The 21,794-nt window shown below is 45.0% G+C and overlaps 1 long non-coding RNA gene across 1 annotated transcript in view; it reads right to left on the bottom strand.

The window, feature by feature from the left end:
* Positions 1–653: 653 nt before the first annotated feature.
* The window catches only part of LOC130355640 (uncharacterized), an 83,839-nt gene continuing 62,698 nt past the window's right edge, over positions 654–21,794 (bottom strand). The window contains exons 3-4 of the long non-coding RNA XR_008888603.1: positions 1,400–1,483; positions 654–1,012 (exon numbers count right to left, since the gene is read on the bottom strand). This is a non-coding gene — a long non-coding RNA (uncharacterized LOC130355640). The remainder of the gene's footprint in view (positions 1,013–1,399; positions 1,484–21,794) is intronic.

Genomic DNA, 21,794 nt, shown 5'->3' with positions numbered 1-21,794 from the left:
TTGCTGTCAACTGATTCCACTGCACAGTGCACACTATGTAATTTCAGTGGTTTTCTGGGCAGAGAAACCACACCCACTGTTTTTTATCTTAACACATCTTCTGGTTCATCAGTGCTAAGATCGCATTTGCACCATTTAAAGTCACATGGTAAATGTGGTATGTGCATATTCGCCAGTCAAAATGACCAATGTGCGCTATCTTTACAGATGCACTGCTTTAGTAATTGTCAGCCATAATGCGTTTTATACTTTAAACTGCCTTTTTGAATAAAATTTGCTGATATTTTTCTGCTGAAATATTCATTCTGGTATTTACAACATACAATGTTATGATATTATTAAATGTTTCAGATTATTATGTGAGTATGTGAGTAATATTTCAAACAAACCTTTTGTTTAAAGTAGATTACCGTATTTTTTGGACCATAAGGCTTCGGGTTATAAGGCGCACTATCAATGATCGACTGCTAATCGGTTTATTTTCATACATAAGGCGCACCGGGTTATAAGGCGCATTAAATGAAACAAAACTCTGATACGGTAAGTCAAATTTTATTCAACTCTTAATTCAACTCTTTCACAATAACCATAAAATGATCTTTAACAATAATTCTCAACATTGTTAAGTAAAATAAAATACAAAACAATACACTCACTTTTTCATTTTATTCCTCTCCCACAAATCCATAAAATTCTTCATCTTCTGTCTGAGTTTAACAGTTGGGCGATTTCGGCATCAAGCATGCCCAGATCCCTCTCATCATTCTCATCATTATCCGAGTCAATCTCGTTGCTGTTACCAGTACTTAGCTGTTCAGTGATAATTCCGGCCTTCCTGAAAAATCGGATGACATTGGAGTCTCATACCTTCGCCCAGGCATCCACGATCCACTGGCAAATGAGCTTACCAAAGCTACGAAGCTGCACTGCTTGGATTGAGCATTACGACCATCGTAGTCAGGAGGTGTGTGCATTCATTCATTTTCTATACCCGCTGCCCCAAAAATGGCTCCTGTTAAGAGACAAGCGGATTTCAAACTCAACGCTGTCAGTCATGCAGTACAACATGCTGGCCGTGCTAAAACATTTTGACAGATTTTTGAGCGCTGTGTACCACATATCAGTTCTAGGTCAGAAAACACAGCCATATATTAGGCGCACTGCATTACAAGGCGCACTGTCGATTTGTGAGAAAATTTAAGAATTTAAAGTGCGCCTTATAGTCCGAAAAATATGATATTAAAAAATGCATAACCTTTCTCAATAGAACTTGGCTTTTATTTTACTTGGAGTTATAACATTACTAAAATATATTTGTATATTTTTGCATAAAAATATAATTTGGTAAGAGGTGGATTCTCTGTCAAGAATTGTTCATAGAAGTTTCAGCTGAGCTCACCTGCTTTCATCAACTTCCATGTTATACTGGTGCAACTTCATTACTTGAATGGCCGTAGGGAACATCTTTGTTAAGAACATTTATCTATGGTGAAGTAATAAAGTCAGGTCAGGCTACGGTGATGAAATCTTCAAAGCAGAATATTGAAACAGCAACTTGTTAAATTTAATAAAGTATGAAATAAGTGACAGATCCGTAAACTACATGACAGATAAAAAGATCTGTTATTAGCAAGGCTAAAACAATTGCATTTTAAGGAAGTTATACTTTTTGTGAGAATACAATACTTGTCTTGCGTAAAGTAATGATATTGTCTTATTTCTACTATTAGGTTTTTGTTCAAATCGCTTATTTTTCATGTACCTTTAGGCTAGCTTTCCACTTGTTCTGCCACATGACGTTTTTTTTTTTTTTTTGTGAAAAAACGCTGCAGCCAGATGTTAGCTGCAAGTCAATAGGGAACTGCAAAATGCCATATCCACTTGATGTTTTTCAGTTTGGCTTTTTTTTTTATCCTTTTGGTGTTTTTCTGCTATTCTGAGCTCCTTGGCAGTTTTTAAAAAATGATCTCTTTTTGAGACTTTGGCGTTTTTTCTGGAAAATCTTGGTATTTTCCTCCAATAGAAGTCTATGCAAGTTAAAACACGCCAAGAAAAATGCCATGTGGGTTTTAACTTTGGTGTTTTTGCAGGAGGTTTTAATTCTTTTTTGGACTTTAGTGATCCAAAAAAGTGATGGAGATACCTTTTTTATTAAAATTTTTTAGGGTACCATTAAAAAAAAATTATAAAAAAGATACAGTAGTGATGGAAAAAAATGTATTTAACAAAATGTATCTTTTTTATAACAATTTATGTGGGCGGGTAGGGCACTAAAAATGTAGCCGACAATAATAAAAATGTAGTGTGTGTGTTTTTTATTTATTTATTTCTTTAGGTAGTTCTACTACTCCCAGCATTGGACACACTGTTCCATGATGGGAGTAGTAGAACCTGTTCTAATGGACAGATCGCCCTGGGTCCGTTGTGATCCTCCTGTATAATGTATAGATGTGGGCGGCCGCTCTTCTATGATCCCCTGCACTGCCTTATATATACACCTATTCATAGTTCCCGAAAAGAGCTGTGGTTGGCCAGATGATTCCAGCCAATCACAACTTGGTGGGAAATATGAATAGGTGTATATATACATCAGTGCAGGGGACCATAGAAGGGAAGGAGCTCAGAAGGGAAGCAGCGACAATTTGATTTTGGAGAGTGAGATTTTCTGAAATGGCTTTTTGGGGGGCATGTCCCATTTAGGAAGCCCCTATAGTGCAAGAACAGCAAAAAACAACAACATGGCATAGCGATTTGGAAACTACAGCCCTCAAGGAATGTAACAAGGGGTCCGCTGAGCCTTAATAGCCCACAGGTGTTTGACGACTTTTCATTAAAGTTGGATGTGTAAATGAATTAATTTTTTTTTCACTAAAATGCTGGTTTTCCCCCAAATTTTACATTTTTACAAGAGGTTATAGTAGAAAATACCCCCCAAAATGTGTAACCCCCTCTCTTCTGAGTATGGAAATACCACATGTGTGGATGTCAAGTGAACTGCAGGTGCACTACAATGCTCAGAAGAGAATGAGTCACATTTGGCTGTTGGAAAGCAAATTTTGATGAAATGGTTTTTGGGGGGCATGTCGCATTTCGGAAGCCCTTATGTTGCCAGAACAGCAAAAAAAAAAAAAAAAAAAAAAACAACACATGGCATACTATGTTAGAAACTACACCCCTCAAGGAATGTAACAAGGGGTAGAGTGAGCCTTAACACCCCACAGGTGCTTGACAAATTTCCGCTAAATTTGGACGTGAAAAGAAAAAATTAGATTTTTTTCACTAAAATGCTGGTTTTACCCCAAATTTTTCATTTTCACAAGTTGTAATTGGAGAAAAAGCCTCCCAAAATGTGTAACCCCATTTCTTCTGAGTATGGAAACACCCCATATATGGATGTAAAGTGTTCTGTGGGCAAACTACAATGCTCAGAAGAGAAGGAGCTACATTGAGCTTATGGCGAGAGAATTTGTTTGGAATGGAAGTCAGGGGCCATGTGCGTTTACAAAGCCCCCCCGTGGTGCCAGAACCGTGGACCCGTGGACCCCCCACAAGAATTTAATAAGGGGTGCAATGAACATTTACACCCCACTGGCGTTTGACAGATCTTTGGAACAGTGGGCTGTGCAAATTTAAAAAAATTATTTTTCATTTTCACAGACCACTGTTCCAAAAATCTGTCAGACACCTGCAGGGTGTAAATGCTCACTGTACCCCTTATTACAATACATGAGGGGTGTAGTTTCTAAAATGGGGTCACATGTGGGGGGATCCACTGTTCTGGCACTATGGGGGCTTTGTAAACACACATGGCCTTCAATTTCGGACACATTCCCTCTCCAGAAGCCCAATGGCGCTCCTTCTCTTCTGAGCATTGTAGCTCGCCTGCAGAGCACTTTACATCCACATATGGGGTATGTTCTTACTCAGAAGAAATGGGGCTACACATGGGGGGCTTTTTTTCTATTCTCCCTTGTGAAAATGAAAAATATAGGGTAACACAAGCATTTTAGTTAAAACATTTTTTTTTTCCATTTCACATCCAAATTTAACGGAAATTTGTCAAACACCTGTGGGGTGTTAAGGCTCACTTTACCCCTTGTTACATTCCGTGAGGGGTATAGTTTTCAAAATGGGGTCACATCTGGGTATTTATTGTTTTGCGTTTATGTCAGAACCGCTGTAAAATCAGCCACCCCTGTGCAAATCACCAATTTAGACCTCAAATGTACATGGCACGCTTTCACTTTTGAGCCATGTTGTGCACCTGCAGAGCACTTTACGCCCACATATGGGGTAGTTCCATGGGTTACAATTTTGGGGGTCTTTTTTTCCTTTTACCGCTTGTGAAAATTAAAAGTATGGGGCAACACCAGCATGTTAGTGTAAAAGTATATATTTTTTTACACTAACATGGTGTAGACCCCAACTTTACCTTTTCATAAGGGGTAAAAGGAGAAAAAGCCCCCCAAAATTTGTAACCAAATTTCTTCCGAGTACGGAGATACCCCATATGTGGCCCTAAACTGTTTCCTTGAAATACGACAGGGCTCCAAAGTGAAAGACTCTAACCCCTTAACCCCTTAAGGACGCAGCCCTTTTTCACCTTAAGGACTGAGCCCTTTTCACAATTATGACTACCGTCATTTTACTAATTAATAACGCGAAAATGCTTTTACCGAATATTCTTATTCTGAGATTGTTTTTTCGTGACATATTCTACTTTATTTTGGTGGTAAATGTTCGGTGTTAATTGCATCCTTTTTTGGTGAAAAATCCCCAAATTTCATGAAAAATTTGAAAATTTTGCATTTTTCTAACTTTGAAGCTCTCTAATTGTAAGGAAAATGGATATTCCAAATAAATTTTATTTTTCTTCACAAACACAATATGTCCACTTTATGTTGGCATTATAAAATGGACATACTTTTGCTTTTTGAAAAAATTAGAGGGCTTCAAAGTAGAGCAGCAATTTTCAAAAATGTCATGAAAATTGCTAAATCTGAAGGGACAGATGTTACAGAACTACAACTCCCAGCATGCCTGGGCAGTCAAGGCATGCTGAGAGTTGTAGTTTGGCAACATCTGGAGGGCTACTGTTTGGGCACCACTGTAACAGTGGTCTCCAAACTGTGACCCTCCAGATGTTGCAAAACTACAACTCCCAGCATGCCCAGACAGCCTTTGGCTGTCTGGGCATGCTGGGAGTTGCAGTTTGGCCCCCCTAGTGGTTGCCACAGTAAAGATCGATTTACTTTCACTTTCAATTCCCCCCCACTGTCGATTCCCTACCTGATCAGGATCCTGCAGGCTCCAGCGAAGATCCCAGGTCCCCAGGCATCTTCTCCTGCAGGTACGGCCTCCATCTTCTTCCCAGAGCCCCTCGACATCCAGGGGCGGGCAGAACGGGGGGTTGCAATGGCAACCCCTGTCCTGCGCTGCCATTGGTCAGAACTCCGTTCTGAGTAATGGCAGGGGATAGGAGTAGACCGCAGCTTTGCGACCTCACTCCTATCCTTTAGGGTGATCGGGGCTGTTGCTGACAACTCCGATCAGCCCTATTTTCCGGGTGATCGGGTCACCAGAGACCCGATCAGCCTGGAATTGGAGAAAATCGCATGTCTGAATTCACATGCGATTTTCTCCGATCGCCGACATGGAGGGGTCTCAGGACCCCCCTGGGCGATGTGCCAGGGTGCCTGCTGAATGATTTCAGCAGGCATCCGGCTCCGGTCCCCAACCGGCTAGCGGTGGGGACCGGATTTCCCACGGGCGTATGGATACGCCCTCGGTCCTTAAGGACTCGGAATGCAGGGCATATCCATACGCCCTGTGTCCTGAAGAGGTTAAGGACTAAATTGGGGATTTGAATCTGCCACAAAAATACCCTACGGCAGTGTTTCCCAAACAGGGTGTCTCCAGCTGTTGGAAAACTCCTGGCCTTGACAGTCAGTGGCTGTCCGGCAATACTGTGAGTTGTTGTTTTTCAACAGCTGGAAGCTCTGTTTTGGAAACACTGCCGTACAATACGTTGTTTTTTTTTATTGGAGGGGGGTGGGACTGTGTAGGGGTATGTGTATATGTAGTGTTTTACCCTTTATTATGTTTTAGTGTAATGTAGTGTTTTTAGGGTACATTCACACAGGCGGAGGTTTACAATGAGTTTCTCGCTGGGAGATTGAGCTGCGGCGGAAAATTTGCCGCATCTCAAACTTGCAGCAGAACTCAGTGTAAACCCGCCCGTACCCTGTACCCTGTACATTCACATGGCAGGGGCAAACCTCCAGCTGTTGCAAAACTACAACTACCAGCATGCACTGACAGACCATGCAAGCTGGGAGTTGTAGTTATGAAACAGCTGGAGGCACACTGCTTGCAAAACACAGAATGTGTTACTTAACTCAGTGTTTCGCAACCAGCGTGCCTCCAGCTGTTGCAAAGCTAGAACTTCCAGCACATACAGTCTCACAGTGCATGTTGGGAGTTGTATTTTGGCAACAGCTGGAGGCACACTGGTTGCAAAACACTGAGTTAGGTAACAAACTCTGTTTTGCAACCAATGTGTCTCCAGCTGTTGCAAAACTGCAACAATCAGCATGCATTGACAGTCGAAGGGCATGCTGTGAGTTGTAGTTGTGCAACAGCTGGAGGGACACTGCTACAACTCCCAGCATGCCCTTTAATAGTCTTTGCATGCTGGGCGTTGCAGTTATGCAACAGCTGGCTGCACACTTTTTCATTGAAAAAATGTGCCTCCAGCTGTTGCAAAACTACAACCCCCAGCATGCACAGACTACCAAAGGGCATGCTGGGCGTTGTAGTTGGAACTCCAGCTTTTGCAAAATTACAACTCCCAGCATGCCCGTTGTTGCTTAGAATCAGCAGGAGGTGAACAGGCCTCACCTCCTGCTGTATCCTTCCACCGGAACCGCCACCGCTGCTGCCACCGATCCTGCTGCTCCGGCCACCGCCACCGATCCCGAGGGGACCCCTCCCCGACCAGGGCAAGGTAGGAGACCCCTGCCGGTGCCGATCTCCACCATCTTCACCATCCCCATCGCCACCCAGCAGGGTCATGATTGATCGGTTGTTCCGACTGATCAATCACGTGATCGTGAGGCGGCACCCGTGCCACCTCACTCCTGCTGGGTAAGGGTGAATGGGGCTGTCTCGGACAGCCCCATTCACCCTTTTTTTCTGGGTCACTGGGTCACCAGAGACCCGATTGACCCGGAAAAGCCTCAAATAGTTGGCCGAAATGGGGGGTCTCGGGACCCCCCCAGGGGTTTGCACAGGGTGCCTGCTGATAAATAACAGGAGTCACCTCGGTCTGGTCCCTGCCCGGCGAGCGGCAGGGACCGGAATTCCCATCCATATGCCCTCAGTACTTAAGGACTTTAAAATGGGGGTGTCCGGCAACCTTAAGGGGTCAAGGGGTTAAAGGGGTAAACTTTTTTTTTTTTTATCAACTGGTGGCAGAAAGTTAAACAGATTTGTAAATTACTTCTATTAAAAATCTTAATCCTTCCAGTACTTTTTAGGCCACGCAACCACCATGATAGTGGCCCAGTGGCCGGCACTAGTGCGAGTGGTGATGCTGCTCGTACTAGGAGTCCGACCCCCCAGACAAGTTTACCAGAGCCCCCTTCCGGTGAACCTGTCTGGAGACCCCCAGAGGCTTATCATCCACGGATTGCGGAGTTTGTTGGCGACTCCGGAATCCGTATTGACAATTCTGGATTCACTGAAATTGACTATTTCAGTTATTTTTTCAGTGACAGTTTTGTCAATCTGATGGTGGAGCAGACGAATCTGTACGCCAGGCAGTTCATCGCCCACCACCCGGATTCTTTTGTGGCCAGGTCCAATGAATGGTACGCCATCAGTGCAGCAGAAATGAGGACATTTTGGGGCCTCTTACTGCATATGGGCCTGGTCAAAAAGCCAAGTGTCAGGCAGTACTGTAGCAGGGATGTCCTATACCAGACCCCGCTTTACAGTATGGTCATGACACGGAAGCGTTTCGAGGCCATTATGAAATGCCTGCATTATGCAGATAATGCGGCATGTCCACCCCGAGGTGATCCCGCCCATGACCGGCTTTACAAAGTGAGGCCGGTCATCGATCACTTTGGGGCCAAATTTTTGGAGGCCTACGTACCGCTTAGGGAGCTCTCGGTTGATGAGTCTCTTATCAATTTTAAGGGGAGACTCATCTTCCGCCAGTATATTCCCTCGAAGCGGGTGCGATATGGCGTGAAGCTCTATAAACTTTGTGAGAGTACCTCCGGGTACACTCTCAAGTTTAGAGTGTATGAGGGACGAGATTCCCGTATTGAACCCCCAGATTGTTCCCCCACTCTGGGTGTTAGCAGGAAAATCGTTTGGGAGCTTGTGCACCCATTGCTGGATAAGGGTTACCACGTGTACATGGACAACTTTTATACCAGCATCCCTCTCTTCACATCCCTTGCCGCCAGATCGACGTCCGCTTGTGGGACCGTGCGGAAAAACCAGAGAGGCCTCCCTCTAAATTTTGTTAAGACACCTATTCCCAAGGGTGAGTCCCGTGCCCTTACCCATGAAAACCTGTTGCTGGTCAAGTATAAGGATAAGAGGGATGTCCTTATGCTGACCACTATTCATGGTAACGGCAGCTCACCTGTCCCTGTGCGAGGTACCACAACAACGGTCCTCAAGCCGATTGTATTCTGGACTACAATCGGTATATGGGGGGAGTTGATCTTTCTGATCAAGTCCTCAAGCCATATAACGCCATGCGGAAAACACGGGTATGGTAAAAGAAAGTTGCGGTCTACATGGTACAGGTTGCCATGTACAACTCTTTTGTACTGTCCCAGTACGCTGGCAACACAGGGACATTCCTCCAGTTACAAGAAGAAGTCCTAAAGGTCCTGATCTTTGGCGACCGGGAAAGAGCAGGCCGGACTTCCCAAGGAACTGGAAATATAGGTGCCAGGATCGTCCCAGGCCAACACTTTCCAGGTGAGGTCCCCACACTGGAAAGAAGGGACGAGCCCAGAAAAGATGCAGAGTGTGTTACAAGAGGGGGATTCGGAAGGACACCATCACTCAATGTGACACTTGCCCCGATCAGCCGGGCCTCTGCATTAAGGATTGCTTCAGGGAGTATCACACTTCCATGGAGTACTAAATTTTCCCTCTTCATTTACATTTTCCACAATTTGACCCCAATGTACCAAGTCCAGAGTACATTCCAAGTTTTAACCCCATAAAACCACTAAATTGCCCAAAAAAATGTTTAATAAAAAAAAAAAAACAATAAATAAAAACTGATAAGACCTCTGGGGGTATTTTTTTTATAAAAAATGGGTCATGGGTCACTGAGTCACTATCATCAGGGACTTTTTACGTTGCCTCAAATGTGCAGCGCTCTCTCCACCTGAGCCGGGTGCGCATTTGAGGCAACAGGTTAGGGACGGCCACACACATCACATTCCCAGAATGATGATTCAGAGCATAGGGTTTGGGGTGGGCATATTTTTTAGTTTTGGCTATGCTCTGGATCATCATTCTGGGAACATAACCTGTTTTATAATTTTATGTCCCACTGTACCCCATTTTAGTTATTTAGTGTACCCCAGTTATTTACCCCATGTAATGCCCCTTGAGGGGGGGTCCCACTGTTCTGGCTCCATAGGAGAAATACACAGCTCAAGGACCCTGACTGATCTCCGGCACCTCTGAGACCGGTGTGCATGCTGTTTACGCCCAGACATGAGGTATGTCCTTACTCCAAAAAAATGTACTTACAAATTTACAATGACATTTTCTCCTTTTACCACTTGTGAAAATGAAAAATTTGGGGTAACTCCAGCATTTTAGTGTAAAAAAAAAAAATTTTTCCTTTTCACATCCCACTAGGCTCACTGTACCCCTTGTTACATTCCTTGTGGGGTGTAGTTTCCAAAATAGTATGCCATGTGTTTTTTTTTTTTTTTTGCTGTCCTGGCACCATAGGGGCTTCCTAAATGCGACATGCCCCCCCCCCCCATTTCAGGAAAATTAGCAAACGTGACTCCTTCTCTTCTAAACATTGTAGTGCGCCTGCAGTGCACTTGACGTCCACATATGGGGTGTTTCCATACTCAGAAGAGATGGGGTGAAAAAAAGAAAAAATAATTTACACATCCAACTTTTAACGAAAAGTCGTCAAACACCTGTGGAGTGTTAAGGCTCACTGTACCCCTTGTTACGTTCCTTGAGGGGTGTAGTTTCCAAAATAGTATGCCATGTGTTTTTTTTTTTTTTGCTGTCCTGGCACCATAGAGGCTTCCTAAATGGGACATGCCCCCCAAAAACCATTTCAGGAAAAATTGCTTTGCAAAAGCCAGATGTGACTCCTTCTCTTCTGAGCATTGTAGTGCGCCCGCAGTGCACTTGACATCCACATATGAGGTGTTTCCATACTCAGAAGAGATGGGGTTACAAATTTTGGGGGGCATTTTCTCCTATTACCCCTTTCAAAAATTTAAAATTTGGGGGAAAACTAGCATTTTAGTAAAAAAAAAAAGAAAAAATAATTTACACATCCAACTTTTAACGAAAAGTCGTCAAACACCTGTGGGGTGTTAAGGCTCACTGTACCCCTTGTTACGTTCCTTGAGGGGTGTAGTTTCCAAAATAGTATGCCATGTGTTATTTTTTTTAGCTGTCCTGGCACCATAGGGGCTTCCTAAATGCGACATGCCCCCCAAAAACGATTTCAGGAAAAATTGCTTTGCAAAAGCCAGATGTGACTCCTTCTCTTCTGAGCATTGTAGTGCGCCCGCAGTGCACTTGACGTCCACATATGGGGTGTTTCCATACTCAGAAGAGATGGGGTTACAAATGTTGGGGGGCATTTTCTCCTATTACCCTTTGCAAAAATTGAATATTTGGGGGAAAACTAGCATTTTAGTGAAAAAAAAGAAAAAATAATTTACACATCCAACTTTTAACGAAAAGTCGTCAAACACCTGTGGGGTGTTAAGGCTCACTGTACCCCTTGTTACATTCCATGAGGGGTGTAGTTTCCAAAATAGTATGCCATGTGTTTTTATTTTTTTGCTGTTCTGGCACCATAGGGGCTTCCTAAATGCGATATGCCCCCCAAAAACCATTTCAGAAAAACTCACTATCCAAAATCCCACTGTCGCTCCTTCCCTTCTGAGCCCTCTAGTGCACCCACCAAACACTTGACATACACATATGAGGTATTTCCTTACTCGAGAGAAATTGGGTTACACATTTTAGGAAGATTTCTCTCCTTTTACCCCTTGTAAAAATGCAAAAACAGGGTCTACAAGAACATGCGAGTGTAAAAAATGAAGATTTTGAATTTTCTCCTTCAATTTGCTGCTATTCCTGTGAAACACCCAAAGGGTTAACAAACCATTTGAATCTCATTTTGAATACTTTGAGGGGTGCAGTTTTTATAATGGGGTCATTTGTGGGGAATTTCTAATAAGAAGGCAATTCAAATCCACTTCAAAACAGAACTGGTCCCTGAAAAATTTAGATTTTGAAAATTTTGTGAAAAATTGGAAAATTGCAGCTATAATTTGAAGCCCTCTGGGGTCTTCCAAAAGTTAAAACATTTCAACTTTATGATGCAATCATAAAGTAGACATGTTGTATATGTGAATCATTATATAATTTATTTGGAATATTCATTTTCCTTATAAGCAGAGAGCTTCAAAGTAAAAAAAATGCAAAATTTTAAATTTTTTCATCAAATTTTGGAATTTTTCACCAAGAAATGATGCAAGAATCGACAAAATTTTACCACTAACATAAAGTAGAATATGTCATGAAAAAACAATCTCGGAATCAGAATGAAAGGTAAAAGCCTCCCAGAGTTATTCATGCTTAAAGTGAAAGTGGTTAGATGTTCAAAAAATGGCCGGGTCCTACAGTGAAAATTGGCTGGGTCCTTAAGGGGTTAAGGACCAGGCCAATTTTATTTTTGCATTTTTGTTTTTTTCTCCTCGTCTTCTAAAAATTTTAACTTTTATATTTTTCATCCACAGTCTAGTATGAGGGCTTGTTTTTTGTGTGACCAGTTGTCCTGCATAATGACATCACTCATTATACCATAAAATGTATGGCGCAACAAAAAAAATACTATTTGTGTGGGGAAATTAAAAAGAAAACCACAATTAGAGATGAGCGAATCGAAGCAGACAAACCCGAATTCATTACAAATTTCAGGATTTATTCAATTCACAACGAATGCGAATATTGCCTCGAATCTATCGCTTCATTAAACGCCATTTTACAGCATTCCAGGCTCCAGGACACCTAAAATGGCGGATCCACATGTCATTACATGGGGCAGGGGATGCTGGGAAGGCGGGAAACCAAGGCGGGAAGCGAGGTAGGTGTGATGACCCTGAATCACATGCGGGATCCAGCCTATCAGCATTCATTGACTCCTGTGATGTTACAGCCCTATATCATCGGCAGCCATTTTGCAGCTGCTCATTTCATGCCATATACACTGCAGAGATAGGACAAACTGCGTGTCTGTGTGTGTTACACAGAGACGCTGAATTGATTATACCGCAGTGTTCCACTGCCAACTGCTAGTTACATCAGCGAGAAGTGCAGTGCTTGTTGTCACTGAGAAGGATTTTGACGCCAGCCATTAAGCTCCCAGTCACTTCATTCAGCATTTTATAAGAGAGGGGCAGATAGCTTTTTGTTGCCTTATATATATCAAGAACTTCATGAACCTTATCACAGGAGGCAGGAATTCTGCGTATTTTTCCACAAGAATTCATCTGCTGCTTATACTTGTCTGTAGACGTTATAAAAACCAGTTCACACCATTCATAACACTCTGTGACAGAGTGCAATTTAGGGTTTAAACCCCCTTTTTTGTGTGGTGCTGCACTTTTGTGTCCTGTTGCTGTGCGAAAATATGTTTTTTTCAGCAGACTGTAGTGCATTTGTCTGCCCTCATACATCAAAGCAGTCTACTATTCATACATCAAAGCAGTCTACTATTTTGTATCTGTAAATCTGTAACAAGTCTAGAGACTGAGAAAGTTCAGGCAAAAGTAATCACCGGCTGGTGTTTTACGAAAATAAGTTTTCCAAGTGTACTGTAGCGCATTTTTCTGCCCTCATACGTGCAAACCACATACCTACATTGGCAGCATGAGGAGACCATATAGTGGCTAAATAACACAGCGTGGAGGTGTTGGCAGCATGAGGAGACCATATGGTGGCTGAATGAAACAGCGTGGAGGTGTTCGCAGCATGAGGAGACCATATAGTGGCTGAATGAAACAGCATGGAGGTGTTGGCAGCATGAGGAGACCATATAGTGGCTGAATGGCACAGCCAGGAGTTTGCAGCAGCATAAGTAGACACTAGGCCTTCACATTCCCTAAGATTAAAAGATGAATTCAGAAATGTAAACCGAAGATTTTGGATAGCTGGTGCTACCTACCATAACAAAATTTTTATTCCCAGGCCCAGCAGCAGTATCAGTAAACCATAAATTGCCTGAATGACACAGCCTGGAGTTGGCTGAAGCATGAGGAGACCCCAGGGCTTCACAATCCCCAAGAAAAAACACAAGAATTTTTGAAATTTAAAATGAAGATTTTGGATAGATAGTGCTACCTACCATAACAAAATGTTTATTTCCAGACCCAGGCCCAGTAGCAGTATCATTAAACCATATATTGCCTGAACGACACAGCCTGGAGTTGGTTGAAGCATGAGGAGACCCCAGGGCTTCACAATCCCCCCAAAAAACATAAGAATTTTTGAAATTTAAAATGAAGATTTTGGATAGCTGGAGCTACTACCATAACAACATTTTTATTCCCAGACCAAGGCCCAGCAGCAGTATCAGTAAACCATATATTGCCTGAATGACACAGCCTGGAGTTGGCTGAAGCATGAGAAATCACCTATTATTCCTAAGTGGTTTGGAATGCTTTAGCCCCCTTTAGGCAACACATAGAGCCCCCCTTTAGGCATCATAGTTAGATTCCCCCATATTAGGCAGCACATGGTTAGAGCCCCCCTTAAGGCAGCGCATAGTGGGATTTGAACCCAAGGCCCCAGTGTTGCAAGGCAGCAGTGCTAACCTCTGAGCCACCATGCTACCCTTAGCATACATCTAATATCCACGGTTGCTAAAATGGACAGATATGTCAGCAGAGAGCACCAGAAAAATTAGGCATGTACACATGCCTGAAAAATTTGGTATTGTTGCAGTCGCTTCTGTAGCAGCGGCCAGAAAAATTGCAGCACCATAACAAGTGCAGCAGCAGAGGCCTGAAAAATTAGGCATGTACACATGGATGAAAAAGTGGGTATTGTCGCAGCCGCAGCTGTAGCAGCAGCCAGAAAAATTGCAACACCAGAAAAGGTGCAGCAGCAGAGGCCATAAAAATTAGGCATGTACACTTGGCTGGAAAATTTGGTATTGTCGCAGCTGTAGCATCGGCCATAAAAATTGCAGCACCATAACAAGTGCAGCAGCAGAGGCCAGAATAATTAGGCATGTACACATGGATGAAAAATTGGGTATTGTTGCAGCCGCAGCTGTAGCAGTGGCCAGAAAAATTGCAGCACCATAACAAGTGCAACAGCAGAGTTCCGAAAAATTAGGCATGTACACCTGGCTGGAAAATTTGGTATTGTCGCAGCCGCTGCTGTACCAGCGGCCAGAAAAATTTCTGTTTGTTTCGCCAGGCAGAAAGTGCCCTAAAACATTGCGGCTTGAACCCTAGTTGGTGACGAATAAGTCACGCAAGTCATCCGGCATTCAGAGTTCAAATACAGCAGCGTATGGACCACTTTTAGCACAAGGCAGCTCATCTGATCAGGCCTTGTTCAGTCAAATGTATCGCCCAGTGTCAGTCCCTTCGGGATCCATCCCTCATTCATCTTAGGAAGGGTGAGGTAATCCAGACTTTTTTGACCAAGGCGACTCCTCTTCTCAGTGACAATACCTCCTGCTGCACTGAAGGTCCTTTCTGACAGGACACTTGAAGCGGGACAGGCCAGAAGTTCGAGCGCAAATTGGGATAGCTCAGGCCACAGGTCAAGCCGGCTCACCCAGAAGTCAAGGGGTTCATTGCTCTTCAGAGTGTCGATATCTGTGGTTAAGGCCAGGTAGTCTGCTACCTGACTGTCAAGTCGTTCTCTGATGGTGGACCCCGAAGGGCTGTGGCAATGCATAGGACTTAAAAAGCTCTGCATGTCCTCCATCAACAGCATGTCTGTACAGCATCCTGTCCTTGCCGGCGTGTTTGTGGGAGGAGGAGGAGGAGAATTACTTTCACCTATTCCCCTGTTAGATCCCTGTTGTGCTGTGACATGACCCTTACACGCTGTGTACAGCATACTTCTTAATTTATTTTGGACCTGCTGAATCCTTTCCGCCTTGCTGTAATGCGGTAACATGTCAGGCACTTTATGTTTATACCGGGGGTCTAGTAGCGTGGACACCCAGTACAGGTCGTTCTCCTTCATCCTTTTTATACGAGGGTCCCTCAACAGGCACGACAGCATGAAAGACCCCATTTGCACAAGGACGGATGCCGAGCTACTCATGTCCCGTTCCTTGTCCTCAGTGATGTCAGGGAAGGTATAATATTCTTCCCCCCAGCCACGTACAACACCACGGGAACCAGATAGGTGACAAGGAGCAACCTGGGATGCCTGCTGTGGTTGGTCTTCCTCCTCCTCTTCAGAGCCATATTCCTCCTCTGACTCCTCTTCCTCACAATCCTCTTCCAGCGTTGCCGCAGGTCCAGCAAGCGATGCTGATAAGGCTGTTTCTGGTGGTGATGGTGTCCACAACTCTTCCTATTCACGCTCATCTACTGCCTGATCCAGCACTCTTCGCAGGGCACGCTCCAGGAAGAAAACAAATGGTATGATGTCGCTGATGGTGCCTTCGGTGCGATTGACCAGGTTTGTCACCTCCTCAAAAGGACACATGAGCCGACAGGCATTGCTCATGAGCCTCCAGTAACGTGGCAAAAAAATTCCCAGCTCCGCAGATGATGTCCTAGCACCCCGGTCATACAAATATTCGTTGACGGCTTTTTCTTGTTGGAGCAGGCGGTCAAACATTAGGAGTGTTGAATTCCAACGTGTCGGGCTGTCGCAAATCAAGCGCCTCACTGGCATGTTGTTTCGCCGCTGGATATCTGACAAGTGCGCCATGGCCATGTAGGAACGCCTGAAATGGCCACACACCTTCCTGGACTGCTTCAGGACATCCTGCAAGCCTGGGTACTTGAGCACAAAGCGTTGTACAATCAGATTACATTCATGTGCCATGCACGGCACGTGTCAACTTGCCCAACATCAATGCCGCCAACAAATTTGTTCCGTTGTCACAAACCACCTTGCCGATCCCCAGTTGGTGCGGAGTCAGCCACTCGTCCACCTGTGCGTTCAGGGCCGATAGGAGCGCTGGTGCTGTGTGACTCTCCACTTTGAGGCAAGTCAACCCCAAGATGGCGTGACACTGCCGTATCCGGGATGTGGAATAGCACCTGGGGAGCTTGGGGGGTGCCGGTGATGTGGAGCAAGACACAGCAGTGGAAGAGGACTTGGCCGAGGAAGTTATGGAAGAGGATGGAGTAGGAGGATTAGAGGAGGTGGCAGCAGGCCTGCCTGCAAGTCCTGGCGGTGTCACCAACTCCTCTGCAGAGCCACGCATTCCATGCTTGGCAGCCGTCACCAAGTTTACCCATTGCGCAGTGTAGGTGATATACCTGCCCTGACCATGCTTTGCAGACCAGGTATCAGTGGTCAGATGGACCCTTGCCCCTACACTGTGTGCCAGACATGCCATAATTTCCTTTTGCACAATGGAGTAAAGGTTTGGGATTGTCTATTGTGCAAAAAAATTTCAGCCGGGTACCTTCCACTGCGGTGTCCCAATGGCTACACATTTTTCAAAGGCCTCAGACTCCACCAGCTTGTATTGTAAAAGCTGGCGGGCTAGCAGTCCCGACAAGCCAGCTGTCAGATGCCGGGCTAGGGGCTAGGGGGGGGACTGAGACATTGTCTTCTTGCGCTCAAACATCTCCTTGACAGACACCTGACTGTGGGCAGATGAGCAGTAACTTCTCAACGTGAGAGACGGAGAGGCGGATGGTTGAGAGGGAGCAAGGAGGGCAGCAGTGGTTGACCTGTCTGAAGATGCTGGACCAGGAGGAGGATGGCGGCTTTGACTTTGTGTGCTGCTTGTAATGACGTGTTGATCCCATAGGCGTTTGTGATGTGACATCATGTGCCTTCGCAAAGCAGTTGTGCCTAGGTGGGTGTTGGACCTCCCATGACTCAGTTTCTTCTGGCACAGGTTGCAAATGGCCTCGCTGTTGTCAGAGGCAGACACACAAAAAAATGCCACACTGCTGAGCTCTGCGTTGACGGCATTTTGGTGGTGGCAACAGCATGCGTTGATTGGCGTCCCGTCTGGCTGACCCCGGGTGCCGATGCATGCGGTCTGACTGTGCCACTAGCTCCTTGCGACGACCTCCCCCTGCTTACAACTCGTCTCCTCCTCCTCTCTGTCTCCCCATCTGAACTTTCCCCCTCTTCTTCTCTTCTAGCGGGCACCCACTTGGCATCCACGGACACATCGTCTTTATCAACACCTTCACCGCTGACACCTCAAAAAAGGAAGCAGCAGCGGGTACAACATCATCATCACACCGTATGTCCATGTGTGTAATGCTGCCTGACTGAGACATATCCCTGTTAACTACATCCTCTGGCAATAATGGTTGTGCATCACTCATGTCTTCAAACTGATGTGTAAATAACTCCTCTGATGGCTCAAGTAAAGCTGCTGTGGTGCTAGTGTTGGTGGTGGCGGCAGGCGGACAAGTGGTAGCATGAGAGTTGCCCGAAGCTAAGCTAGAGGAGGAGAAGGATGGTGCATCAAGGTTCCGAGCGGAAGCTGTAGTAGATTGGGTGTCTTGTGATAGCCAGTCAACTAAGTCCTCAGAACTTTACGTGGCCTCTGAACACTGGCCATTCTAGGGCCAAAGAGAATCCCAGCACCACGACGGCCCCTGCCGGGTGGCCTTCCTCTGCCTGTCATTTTTGTTGGTTAAATTTGCACAAGTGTCACACCAAATGTGATTTGCACTAGGGTGACACAATTTGCCCTGCAGGCAAAAAAAACTGGCAACTGTGACGTGAACTGACAGTGACGACTGGTTTTATTTAACAGCCAAAAATTTTTATTTTTTTTTAATTTGCACAACTGTCACACCTAATGTGATTTGCACTATGGTGACACAATTTGCCCTGCAGGCAAAAAAAAATGGCAACTGTGACGTGAACTGACAGTGACGACTGATTTTATTTAACAGCCGAAAAAGGTATTTTTTTTTTAATTTGCACAACTGTCACTCCTAATGTGATTTGCACTATGGTGACACAATTTGCCCTGCAGGCAAAAAAAATGGCAACTGTGACGTGAACTGACAGTGACGACTGATTTTATTTAACAGCCAAAAGAGTTTTTTTTTTTTTTAATTTGCACAACTGTCACACCTAATGTGATTTGCACTAGGATGACACAATTTGCCCTGCAGGCAACAAAAATAGCAACTGTGACGTGAACTGACAGTGACGACTGATTTTATTTAACAGCCAAAAAAGGTATTTTTTTTTTAATTTGCACAACTGTCACACCTAATGTGATTTGCACTATGGTGACACAATTTGCCCTGCAGGCAAAAAAAAATGGCAACTGTGACGTGAACTGACAGTGACGACTGATTTTATTTAACAGCCAAAAGAGTTTTTTTTTTTAATTTGCACAACTGTCACACCTAATGTGATTTGCACTAGGGTGACACAATTTGCCATGCATGCAATAAAAATGGCAACTGTGACGTGAACTGACAGTGACGACTGATTTTATTTAACAGCCAAAAAAGGTTTTTTATTTTTTTATTTGCACAACTGTCACACCAAATGTGATTTGCACTAGTGTGACAATGAGCAAAAAAGCTTGCCAGCGGAGTTCCCCTTTTAAGCAGTGGTCCCCAACCAGGGTGCCTCCAGCTGTTGCAAAACACACGGACTGATGTATTTCAGCCCTTTGAATACTGTGGTAGTTAGTTGCTTTAAAGAAAAAAAGCTTGCCAGCGGAGTTCCCCTTTTATGCAGTGGTCCCCTACCAGGGTGCCTCCAGCTGTTGCAAAACACATGGACTGATATATTTCAGCCCTTTGAATACTGTAGTAGTTAGTTGCTTTAAAGAAAAAAAGCTTACCAGCGGAGTTCCCCTTTTATGCAGTGGTCCCCTACCAGGGTGCCTCCAGCTGTTGCAAGACACAAGGACTGATATCTTTCACCCCTTTGAATACTGTGGTAGTTAGTTGCTTGAAGGAACTTAAGTTTGATTCTGGAGTACCCCTTTTAACCAGCGGTTCCCTCCCAACCAGGACTGATAACTTTCAGCCCTAAAAAGGGCTTTTTTGGGTGCTGTCCTTAAAGCAGATATTACACTAGTGCTTTAGAAGTAAACTGGACCCTGAATACACCACCTAGCAGCAACCTAGCTATCGCTTTCCCTATACAGCAGGAGTAGCTTCTCTGAAGCTCCACTTCCTAAGCCTGCAGCATGCTGAATGAGGGTAAAATGGCATCCGTGCAAGAGGTAGGAGGGTCTGGAAGGGAGGGACTGCTGCTGATTGGCTGTAATGTGTCTGCTGACTCTGACTCACAGGGTCAAAGTTTACTGCAATGTTAAAGTATAGGGGGCGGATCGGACTTCACACATATTCGCCGGGCGAGGCGAACGCGAATATGCTAAATTCGCCGGGAACTGTTCGCCGGCGAACAATTCGCGACATCTCTATCGCACACCAAGAGGGTTTCATAACCCTTTACATTTAAAGATCAATGTTGAAATTTGCATTAAACATGTGTTTAGCTACTGCTAAACATCCAAAAAATAAAGGCCCAAGGCCATAAGCATCAGTGAGGCAATTAGTTCCAGAAAGGCACAGGATCCGAGAGGGTTTCATAACCCTAATTGATAACCCAAGAGGGTTTCATAACCATAATTGTGAAATGTTGGTGTAGCAGCATGGTCAATCTGCCTGATTCATCTTCACAAAGGTCAATCTCTCCACATTTTTCGTGGACAGACGAGTTCGCCTTGGGGTGACTACGGCCCCGGCCGCACTAAACACCTGCTCTGATGGCACACTACTGGCCGGGCAGGACAGCTTTTTCAGGGGAAACTCTGCTAGCTGCGGCCATAAATCAAGTTTGGCTGCCCAGAATTCCAGCGGATCTTCAAGGTTTGTTGGCATGGCCATGTAAAGGTAGGCCACTACCTGCTAATTCAGGTCCTGCTCCAAGTCTACCTGCTGCTGACGAGTTGCTTCACTATGTGGGTGAAGAAAGCTACTCATCATCGACTGTAGACTTAGGCTGTTGATAATGGAGCTGGTACTGCTCCTGCCACCCCTCCCCAGCAGCCATGACAGTGGAATGTGAGCGCAGAGGGCCCCCCAAGTCAGACCTGCGAGTGGATGGACCATGTCGCCGATAGGCATCATCCAACTGACTACGTAGGATCTCTCTGTAGTAGGCCAGTTAGTCCTTCCTCTCAGTGGGTGTAAAAAAGGCCCCCATTCAGTGATGGTAATGAGGGTCCAATAAGGTGGAGAGCCAGAAGTCATCCCGCTAACGAATTATGATAATTCGGGGGTCCCTACGCAAGCAACTGAGCATGCATTGTGGCATTTGTGCCAGTGACTCGGAGGGACTCCTTGCCTCCATCTCCGCTGCATACTGCCACAGTGTGTCTGGGTCCTCTGTCTCGCGTTCCTCATAATAACCCTCTAACTCCTCTAGCTGATCATGCTCCTCCACTCCTGTCTGATTACTAGAAACACTGCCCATCTCATCCAACCTAAACTGTGCTCCACTATGCCCCTCATTCTCCTCCTTCTGTTCAGCCCCCACAGGGCTCATGTAGCCGTGAGATGTAGGCGCAACGTCTCCATTGCCGTGACCAGCCATCATTACAATCATTTGTTGTATGCAATGTAGGAGTGGAATTACATCGCTCATCCCGTAATCCAGGTGATTTACAAATAATGTGGCTTCCACAAAGGGCCTCAGCAAAGAGCAGGTGTCATGTATGAGCTGCCACTGGTTCACATTGAAGTTACACATGGGAGTACCCCTATCTGCTTGGATCATCAAGAAATCGGTGATGGCATTTCTTTGTTCGTATAGTCTGTCCAACATATGGAGGGTGGAATTCCAATGTGTGGCAACGTAACAAATAAGACTATGTTGTGGGATACCGTTCTGATGTTGCAGCTCAAGGAGAGTGTGCTTTGCGGTGTACGAGTGGCTGAAGTGCCTGCACAGTTTCCTTGCCATTTTCAGGATGTTTTGCAAATGGGGTGAAGACTTGAGGAAGTGTTTGACAACCAGATTCAACACATTTGCCATGCAGGGCGGTATGTTTCACACTTCCTTGTCGCAGCACGGACACGATGTTCTTCCCATTGTCGGTCACCATGGTTTCCATTTACAGATTTCGTGAAGTAAGCCATACTCGAATTTCTTTATGAATGAACTTTCGCAGTTCCTCCCCTGTGTGACTCCGTTCGCCAAGGCAAACCATGTGAAGAACAGCATAACACCGCCGTGCCCTACACACAAGGTACAATGAAGGGTCACTGAGATTTGAATGTGCAGTGGAGGACGAGGACACGGTGGAGGCTGAGGAGGCGGAGTCGCAC

The sequence above is a fragment of the Hyla sarda genome, chromosome 2 (assembly GCF_029499605.1).
Source record: "Hyla sarda isolate aHylSar1 chromosome 2, aHylSar1.hap1, whole genome shotgun sequence".
Taxonomy (NCBI): Eukaryota; Metazoa; Chordata; class Amphibia; order Anura; family Hylidae; genus Hyla; species Hyla sarda.
This window is presented reverse-complemented; position numbering and strand designations above follow the sequence as displayed.